The following is a 9,417-nucleotide window of genomic DNA, read 5'->3' as shown; positions in this document are numbered from 1 at the left end:
TCACAGAGCAGGTCAGGGTCACACTGCCCCCTACTGGAACAGTTGTGTTATCAGCTCTCAGTTTGGCCTTTGGTTTATCTGCAGTTCAGTTTAGAAAAAGAACAAACAAATAAATTGTTAGGTTTTGTATTGTTCATTGTCATTTATGCTTAGAAATATTTACTCATATATGCTTAGTAGTATATAATCATTTGTAGATTGAAAGAATGTCTCATCCTAGGAGGTCTGTAACAACTCTGTGTAGCATGAAGAGGGGAGTGCGTTCACTCCTCTACAGAGTGTTCTGGCATAGATCTGTATCTTCTCTTGTTGATAGGCATAGCAAACACACGTATATCTGTTTAAGTATAAGAGCCTTTTGTTCAGATGGACCCGCTAGACTCTTCACAGGGTCACATCTTGACCTCAAACAAATCACACACACACACATACACACACATACACACACACACACACATACACAGTATTCTTTGTTCACATGTATACCTATGTAAGATGTTATATGTTAATGACCCTATGCATATTCATGTAACCACAACAAAAGGAGTGCTATGGGGAACCTGGCTGAGAGTCTGACGGAGGTCAAGTGGTGGAACGACACTTGGCTCCAGGCAGGTCTCCCTCATGCATGAGTAACATGAAGAACTTTGCCTACTTCGGGTCTTGCTTGCTGTGTAATTATATTGTCCTCAACGTTCCAGCGAATAGGTTCAAGCTACAAACCTATCATTAATGACTGAATCTAAATGTAAATGGTAAATGGCCTGTATTTGTATAGCGCTTTACTAGTCCCTAAGGACTCCAAAGCGCTTTACACATGCAGTCATCCACCCATTCACACACACATTCACACACTGGTGATGGCAAGCTACATTGTAGCCACAGCCACCCTGGGGCGCACTGACAGAGGCGAGGCTGCCGGACACTGGCGCCACCGGGCCCTCTGACCACCACCAGTAGGCAACGGGTGAAGTGTCTTGCCCAAGGACACAACGACCGAGACTGTCCAAGCCGGGGCTCGAACCGGCAACCTTCCAATTAGAAGGCGAACTCCCAACTCTTGAGCCACAATTTAAATTATTTAAATTATTTTTAAATTTAAATAATTTAAAAAACTAGATGGAAATGGTGAACATGACCAAATCGTGATGACAATAATAATAATAATAATGGATTGGATTTATATACAAGATAAAATAAACTTTAAACTCATTTTTATCAACACTGTGAAAGTTTTATATTTTCTTTGCAGTATTTAAAAAGTAATTTGTCATGGTCTGGTGACTCCATGTTTATGAATGAATGAATGAAGTTCATATTTGTCACTTCCAGTTGCCTGCAGTGAAAATGGACCTCTTCCGACCTTACATATATTACACAAACATCACATTACAGGTCAGTATAGGTAGCATTTAAGAAAAACAATGAAAATACACAACATCGGGGACAGGAGGAGAAAAAAAAGGACTCGACTCAGACTGGGCTCCACTAGGGGAGCAGTTTCACACACACATTCACACACTGGTGATGGCAAGCTACCACCCTGGGGCGCACTGACAGAGGCGAGGCTGCCGGACACTGGCGCCACTGGGCCCTCTGACCACCAGCAGTAGGCAACGGGTGAAGTGTCTTACACCTGAGTGCTTCTTGAGAGCAAAACTTTGTAATGAGAAAAATTTGTAATGTGTCTGTAATAAACTGAGGCCATTTTCTGGTCTTTGGTTCGGCTTCTATGACCTGAATAAAGGTGCAGCATCTGGTGCTCATGAGGCCAAACATCTTTCCTGAAAATCTGCACAAACCTCAAACCAAAATACATAAAAAGAACTGGTGACAATTATGACAATTACAGAAGCATAGCCCCTGATAATTACAGGTCTTCATTTTAAACCCAAGCTTCAAATTCGACTCTATTTCCCAGAATGCAACACTGCGCTATTTTTAAAAAGAGACGTTTACTTCCAGTGGAAACACAAACCCTTAATGCAGGGATAAAGGAACATCTAAACAGTTTCCTAAGAAAGTCAAAACTTGACGGACAAAAGTTTTTCTATAGTAAAGAAACTTTTTTGTACAATTTGTAAACAGTAATCTGCATCCACATGTAAAACATGCATTAAAATATATTTATTTATATTTCACAGAGAATCCATTGTCTGTTAGTTGGTTTTGTCATTATTTTTATACCAAAGTCATAAATATGTACGTAGTTATTTTGTGTATTTATTTTGTATTTGAAAGCTTTCATTTTCTTTGTGACCTTTGACTTCCCACACATGTCATTTCCTGTAGTTTTCAAGGAGGCCCTGCTGGGGAGAGATGAGATTATGCTAATGATCCTGTTACAGAGAGGTTAAGCACAGTAAAAGTGATAGATGGTTCTAATCTTTGTTGCTGTACTCATAGACACTGCCTTATACTGAGCAGGTGGCTGTTTGCTCTCCTTCCTGCTCTCTTTTTTAAAGCTGTGCATGTAGAAGCCCAATCACATGAAGTTGCTGAACTGAATTGATTTTTATTTAAACAGTGTTGGAGAATAAACTCAGCAGGCAAAGCAACAGCTGACTCATCTCCTCTTTAACACAACACAGTTTGCAGCAACAGTGTGAGGCCAGACCGGCTACACACAGTAAAATGAAATGGCTTCTTTCTTTGGCTTTGATCCCCCAAATTTCATAAACTGTGTCCTGGTGGTTTTAATGTGACCTCACTGAAAGACAAACAGACTGAAGAACTGCTGGTATCACTGCTGTGATTGTCCTTTCTGCTCTCAGTGTGACTCTGACTCTGACTGGCACCAAACACAAGGTTATAATTTCACACAGGCGATCTGTCTTAGCTCAAAACTACACAACAGACGCACCTGATTTGTTATTTATTCATTAAAACAATCATCTCTTTACATTCCCCTTTAAATGAATCATTGTAGAGTCACAGTGCACTCAGCTGTGTGTCTGTTTGCACAGTGAGTTTCTTGAAGGGTCTGAATTGTTTCCTGATGTTGAGTTTAACACAGGAAACAGGAAACTTCAGTTTGAATCGTAAACCAACTCACATGAAACTGTCAGTCTGAAGCCATCACTCCATCCTGTTAAGAGATAGTCACTGCTACCCCGACATCTGTAGTCTCCACTGTGGGACACTGAAACGCTGCTGATCCTGTATTCACTGGATGTTGGAGGGCTGTTTGTGTTGGGTGCTGTCCATTCATATTTCCACACCTTTCCTTCACCTCCCTGAATCTCACATCTGAGAGTGATTGTCTCACCAGTGAATATCTGAGACCAGCTGTGCTGCAGCTTCACATCGATCCTGTTGGAAACTTTCCACAGCAAAATTCCTCAGTTAGGACACAAAAGGAATTAATTAACATTTTCATAATTTCTGTAACTGAATCTCGTCCTGCTGGATGATGGAAAAAAAAATTCTAAGAAAAGGCTGATTAACCAGAGTGAGAAGTTTGCAGTTTGAAATCCTAACAGAATAAAATCAGATGCAGAAATCTGGAACAAATGTTTTATGTTCACTTTTCTGTTCAGATCAATAATTTTTAAAACAGCTGAAGTCATTTCAAGCATTTATCCTCTGATTCAAATATATAAAAGAGGATGGAGTGGTTTCCAGTAAAAAGGAAAAGTGAGCAAACACTGCATCATCAAAAACATCATTCACTGTTATTTCCATCTACATATAAATTAATGTTGAGCTGTGTGTGCGCGTGTGGTTTGTGGATCAGCTGGGAGAGAGGAGTCTGGAGGACTGAGGATGTCACAAATTGAATGTTTGGGTCAATTGTGAACACTTTTTTTTAATGTGTGTGTGTGTGTGTGTGTGTGTGTGTGTGTGTGTGTGTGTGTGTGTGTGTGCCTGTGTGTGTGTGTGTGTGTGTGTGTGTGTGTGTGTGTGTGTGTGTGTGTGTGTGTGCCTGTGTGTGTGTGTGTGTGTGTGTGTGTGTGTGTGTTCATATTTAGTATGTTGATCAGAATTTAACACCAAAGGGCCGTAGTCCGTGACAAACATAACAAAACTCTGTTTGTATTTTTATTCCAGAACCAGTATATCATTAATAATTCAAAAACATTGGTACCAGTTCAGCTCAGTAGGTGAGCAGTCTGGCCAGGTTCGAGTCCCAGCACGCACCCCTTTCTTCAATTCTATTCTCTCACTCGGCTTTCCTGTCTATCTACATTGTCTCTATCCAATAAAAGCTAAAAGGCCTGAAAAGATCATCTTTAAAAAAGTTAGGAGCATTCATGGTTCACACATTTCATGTGTAATTAATGCTTCACAGGTCATGATGATGTCGATGACTGTATCCGTGCTTCTAGGTCACACGTATGTCTACAGAGCCACAATGGGAGGTGTTTGAACGCTGCATACGTGCATCATCCGTTATTATAGCTTTGATTTGCACAGAGGAGGAGCTCCAGGTCACTGGAAGTCGAGCAGGTGAGAATTTCTGTTCACTCGCTCTGGGCCGTCAGACTCCCACAGAGAACAATGTCTAAGTCTCAGTTTTTACCATTTAAACATGTATAAATAAAATTAAATGCAGACTTCTGGTGAAGCCTGCATCTCCCAGCCGTCATTGTTACCTTTCTGTTGTAAGGACAAGTCACAAAGTCTGTCCCACTCATTGTTCAGTTATGATTTAAATACAAATAAATATAATATTAAATGTTTTTTTAGTGACATAAAAACATGCTTAGGAATGACTGAGCCATACATTTATTTTCTAACTGGTTATATATTATTATTATTATTATTATTATTATTATTATTATTATTATTATTATTATTATTATTATTATTATTATTACATCATAAAATTATAACAGTTTTATTAGCCCTTATTAGATGCTTGACAGGTCCATAATTACTTTCAGATTAAATGTTTAAACTCACCAGTTTCCTGAATGGTGACTGGATCACTTTGTGCTATGAGTGAAGTTTGGTCTGTTCTCCATCCTCTGCATTGGTATTTTCCTCCTTTAGAGATCCTGATCACTTTATCTGATCCAGCAGCTTCTGTGGACTTCACTGCAGATGAGGTTTCTCTGACCCACTCATATTTTAAGTCAGCAGAGTGTTTCACATCACAGGTCAGTGTCACACTGCCCCCTGCTGGTATGGCTGTGCTGTTTGCTGTTACAGTGATATTCACTCCATGTCCTGTAATTAAGAAATAAAAAGAAATGAAAAAAAGTGAAAGTATTTCATGTAAATGAAGTAAAAAAAAATATCACAACAAAACTGAAAGTTAGTGGAGCTACATATTAGTGAGCTTGTAACTTCAATTTGTTCCATCAAAACATCAAACATGGATGTAGAAATCTGGAGTGTGTCATGATCCACTCTGGGTCTGACTTTGTGTTTCTGAATTTTTAGAGGTTAAATTCTTTATTTGTTCGTGTTTGTACTTTTGTTTATTGATCTAATTTATTCTTGAGTATTTTGTGGCACCTTTAGTTCTTCTTATAATTTAGTCTTAGAGTTTAATTTTTTCCTTCAGTGTTGCCAGTCTCACCCTCCTGTGCATTTAGGTCCTCATCTTTCATCACATGACAGGATGAAGAAGTTTGATGTTTTCTTTTCTGCAGTTCAGGTCAATAACTTTAATCCACTGTATTAGGTTTAATGATTTATCCACTAATTAAATATAAAACACAGAACTAAATTTTAAGAGACAATCAAAGGTCACAAACTCTGCATTAAGAGGTTTCACATATTTAGAAATGGAGAAACTTTGGATAATTCAAGCTGTTTTATTCCAGATTAAAATTTTAAACTCACCAGTTTCCCGAATGGTGACAGAGTTACTTTCTTCTGTGACTGAATTTGTCCCTTTTATACGTCCTCTGCAGTTGTAGATGCCGGCGTCAGAGGTCACCAGTTCTCTCTTTGATTCACCAGCTACTGCGAACTTCTGGTTAGAGTTTAAACGGGGTTCTCTGAACCACACATATTCAAAGTCAGCAGAGTACTTCACATCACAGGTCAGTGTCACACTGCCCCCTGCTGGTATAGTTAATCTGTCTGCTGTCAGAGTGGCCTTCACTCCAAGGTCTGTAATTTAGAAAAAGATCAAAAGAATAAAATTGTTGCTCTGAATGTTTGAAGCAAACTTAAATAATGTGAATCATCTTTTGCAGCCACACAATTCGACACACTGAACATCTACAGAGACTTTGGAGTGACGTGTTAAACAGCTTCTAATCAAAACACCAAATGAGGGATGAAGGTAACAAACTCTATGCTGAGCTCAGAGCAGCATTTGGTTACCATGTTCATGTTGGTTTTTCCTTTAATTTGTCATCAGTGTGGAGCTTTTGATAATTAGCATTTTTATAGCTCCAAGAGGTAATACAATACAATACAGTTTTCTTTATATTGTACATTTAAAAACCCGAAGGCACACCAAAGTGCTTCACAGTAATATGGAGAATCAACATAAGTCAACAGGGTACAGATTGGGCACCAGCACAGACAGAATAGAGGCACTAACAGACCAGAGGAGTTAGATAAATACAAAATCCACTAAGAAGACAAAAACAGAAACAAAATTAATAATAAAATAATAAATTTAATAAAATTTAATATAAAATTTATAATCCAAAAATTAATCCAAAAAATCCCACTATATGAAACAACATACATGTCAACAGCAAAACTCAGTGAGATAAACTGCACTACACACACTGCTGATATTTTCTGATCAGATAAACATGAAAAGAAAATCCACATGTATGAAGCCACAGCTCTTCAGTAAATATACAGTTTGTATCGTGGGCGTGTGTTTGAGTGCTCACACACTTAACATGGTTATATTAACATTTTAACCAATAAATCAATGAAATGTTTGGTTCATGATACAAAATATAACACAGAGGACGTCATTTAGAGCAACACAGGAGATGCTAAATATAAATAAATGGAAGAAAAAACAGTTTCTCACCTTCAGTGTTTCCATGTCTGACTGTACTGAGCACTAAAATAATGAATGAAACATCATCAGACATTATACAACTGACAAAATCACAATAAATATATAAACTGAGGGTTTTTAAATCTTCACATGGCACAGTTATCATCACATTTATGTTTCTATTAGCTGTGAAACAGGCTGGAAACATGAAAAAAAAACTAGTCTGCTGTGTTGAAGCTGTCAGGTAAACAGGTTAAAGCAGTGATACACTGTAATTGTCACCAGTGAGAAACATTTTCCTTCATCACTGCCATTCAAACAGTAAAGGTGTGTATTGTACTCACAGAATAAGCCCAGCAAACAGAGCAAAGAGTGCCCCATCCTCACGTCCAGCCCTGCACGCTGATCTGCATCTAATCTCAAAGGTTTCGACTTTGCATTGATAAAGAGAAGCTGCACTTAATGTAGATAAGACCAGAGTTTATATTCAGCTCCTCCTTCTATCACCTCTCTGTGCTTCCTTCCTTTTACACCAACCTCAAACAGCTCCTGTAGCTTTGACTGCAGCAGTTGTGTGACGTATTCATGTTCAAACTTTTTCTTGTTTTGTGATACACAAGTGTCTTTCAACCCTATTTAACAAAGTTTTTGCTTTTTTTTTCTGTTAGTTTCTGTTTAAATTAATTTTATTTACTTTGCTTTACATATCCAAGAAACTCTGTTTTTGGAAAAAAAAATATGAAAAAAAAGTACTGAAGTACCTTTCTTGTACTTAAAGTGCAAAAACTGAACAAAAACATACAGAAATGTAAGCTTGTTGTTAAACCTTCTCAAATTTTGGTTTTCAGTTATCAGTTTTGAATAATTTAACTTTGGTTTGATTTACAGATTTATTACATTGTTAATGAAGAATGATGATGTTGATCTTACTGAAAGGCTCAGCTTCTGCATCACAGACCAAACTCATCCTGGATGGAGCAGCTTAATGTAACTGCAGAGTCCAGCAGACAGATAAATATGAGTGAAGCATAAAGGTTTGGTTATAAAAACCATCATGTGTTACAAGTTAGGATTTTGAGGGTAGAAATAGAAATTATTTTTATTTAATTCACACATAGATGCACTTTTACAGCACATCCATACAGAGACTGAAAGGCAGCGGCTTTTCAGTGTGAGAAACAAACTTTTCACATTTTCCCACAAAGATTTTATTATCTTTATTGTGTCATCACCACAATGATGCTACTTTTGTCTGTTTTCACACCCTGCCATGCATACTTTAATGTAGCATTGATAACTATTGCTATTATTCCAGTACAGGCAGGTCACATAAACATGTGTCATGCACACAAAGATCAAAGTGAAATTTCCACTGTGCTCTTTGTCTGAATTCCTTGTTAACTTTCTGCTGTGAGCTGATAACATAAAACTACACAACTGCTAAACTGAGGACTTCAGGCTGAAACCACAGGCTGCATTTCCTCCTTTCATGGTGATACAGCCACAAACCATGAGGTCAGCCAGTAGATAAATATAAACCTGTGACAGAATAGACAAGGACCAAGGATCGCACACACACACACACACACACACACACACACACACACACACACACACACACACACACACACACACACACACACAGATGCATCGTAGCTGCACAGGAGGAATAAAATGTTGATCTGTATTGTCACATTTGCAGTTTGATGTGTTATTATTGTTTGATATTGCTGCTTGAATGAAACAGTCATTTTACTGGTGTGAATTTATTGGAGTTTTATTTCAGCATTTTAAAAGTTTTAAATAAATTAAAAACATAAAACAATTGTAATGTGTAAAACCTTTCAAAAGATGAATTAAGAGACACAAACATGAGTCAAAAGCAACCTGCACAGGTCCCTAACAGCTCAAAATGTTTTCACATCTTTAACTGAGGGTGTTGATTTTGACTGTACACTGTGTGTCCAGACACATGATGTCTGTGCTGTGAAGTAAAACAGAACGAGGGCTGTAACAGCAGCACAATAATCACACACTCAGGGTAAACACATAAAAACACTTTCAGCATTAAAAAATCTTTAATGACCTGAATCATTGCTGAGAAAAATTACATAAAAATACACAATAACATTAAGCTGTGAAGAGCTGCATGTCAAAACAATATTGGGCCGTTCACCTCTTCTGCTTCTCCTTCATTAGTGCCTGAAAACCAATATGAAGGTGTTTTATTATCACCTACGCAGCTGAAATGGTAAATAAGACTCCTACACTTTCCTATAAACGTCACAGTTAATGAAGCCTTTTTTCTTAATCTATAAAATAAGGTTTCTTTCTTTCTTTTTCCCCTGTTGTCTTCACTTGATCCACTTTGCTTCTGTCTGCCTCTGTGTCCCACCTTTACTGACATTTATTTAATAATTTTAGTGCTTTTACTTCAAGTTTATAGTGTCATCTCCACGCCCACCGTGTCTTGTTTAAGTGTCTATTTTGCC

At 37.8% G+C, this 9,417-nt stretch overlaps 1 long non-coding RNA gene across 1 annotated transcript; it reads right to left on the bottom strand.

Annotated features, from left to right (window-relative positions):
• Positions 1 to 4,815: 4,815 nt before the first annotated feature.
• On the bottom strand, positions 4,816 to 6,990 carry LOC145425421 (uncharacterized). Its single transcript, XR_013906107.1, has 3 exons — positions 6,956 to 6,990; positions 5,794 to 6,066; positions 4,816 to 5,172 (listed from the first exon to the last, which is right to left on the bottom strand). It is a non-coding gene; the product is annotated as an uncharacterized LOC145425421 (long non-coding RNA).
• Positions 6,991 to 9,417: the final 2,427 nt, after the last annotated feature.

The sequence above is a fragment of the Astatotilapia calliptera genome, chromosome 3 (assembly GCF_964374335.1).
Source record: "Astatotilapia calliptera chromosome 3, fAstCal68.1, whole genome shotgun sequence".
NCBI classification, from domain to species: Eukaryota; Metazoa; Chordata; class Actinopteri; order Cichliformes; family Cichlidae; genus Astatotilapia; species Astatotilapia calliptera.
This window is presented reverse-complemented; position numbering and strand designations above follow the sequence as displayed.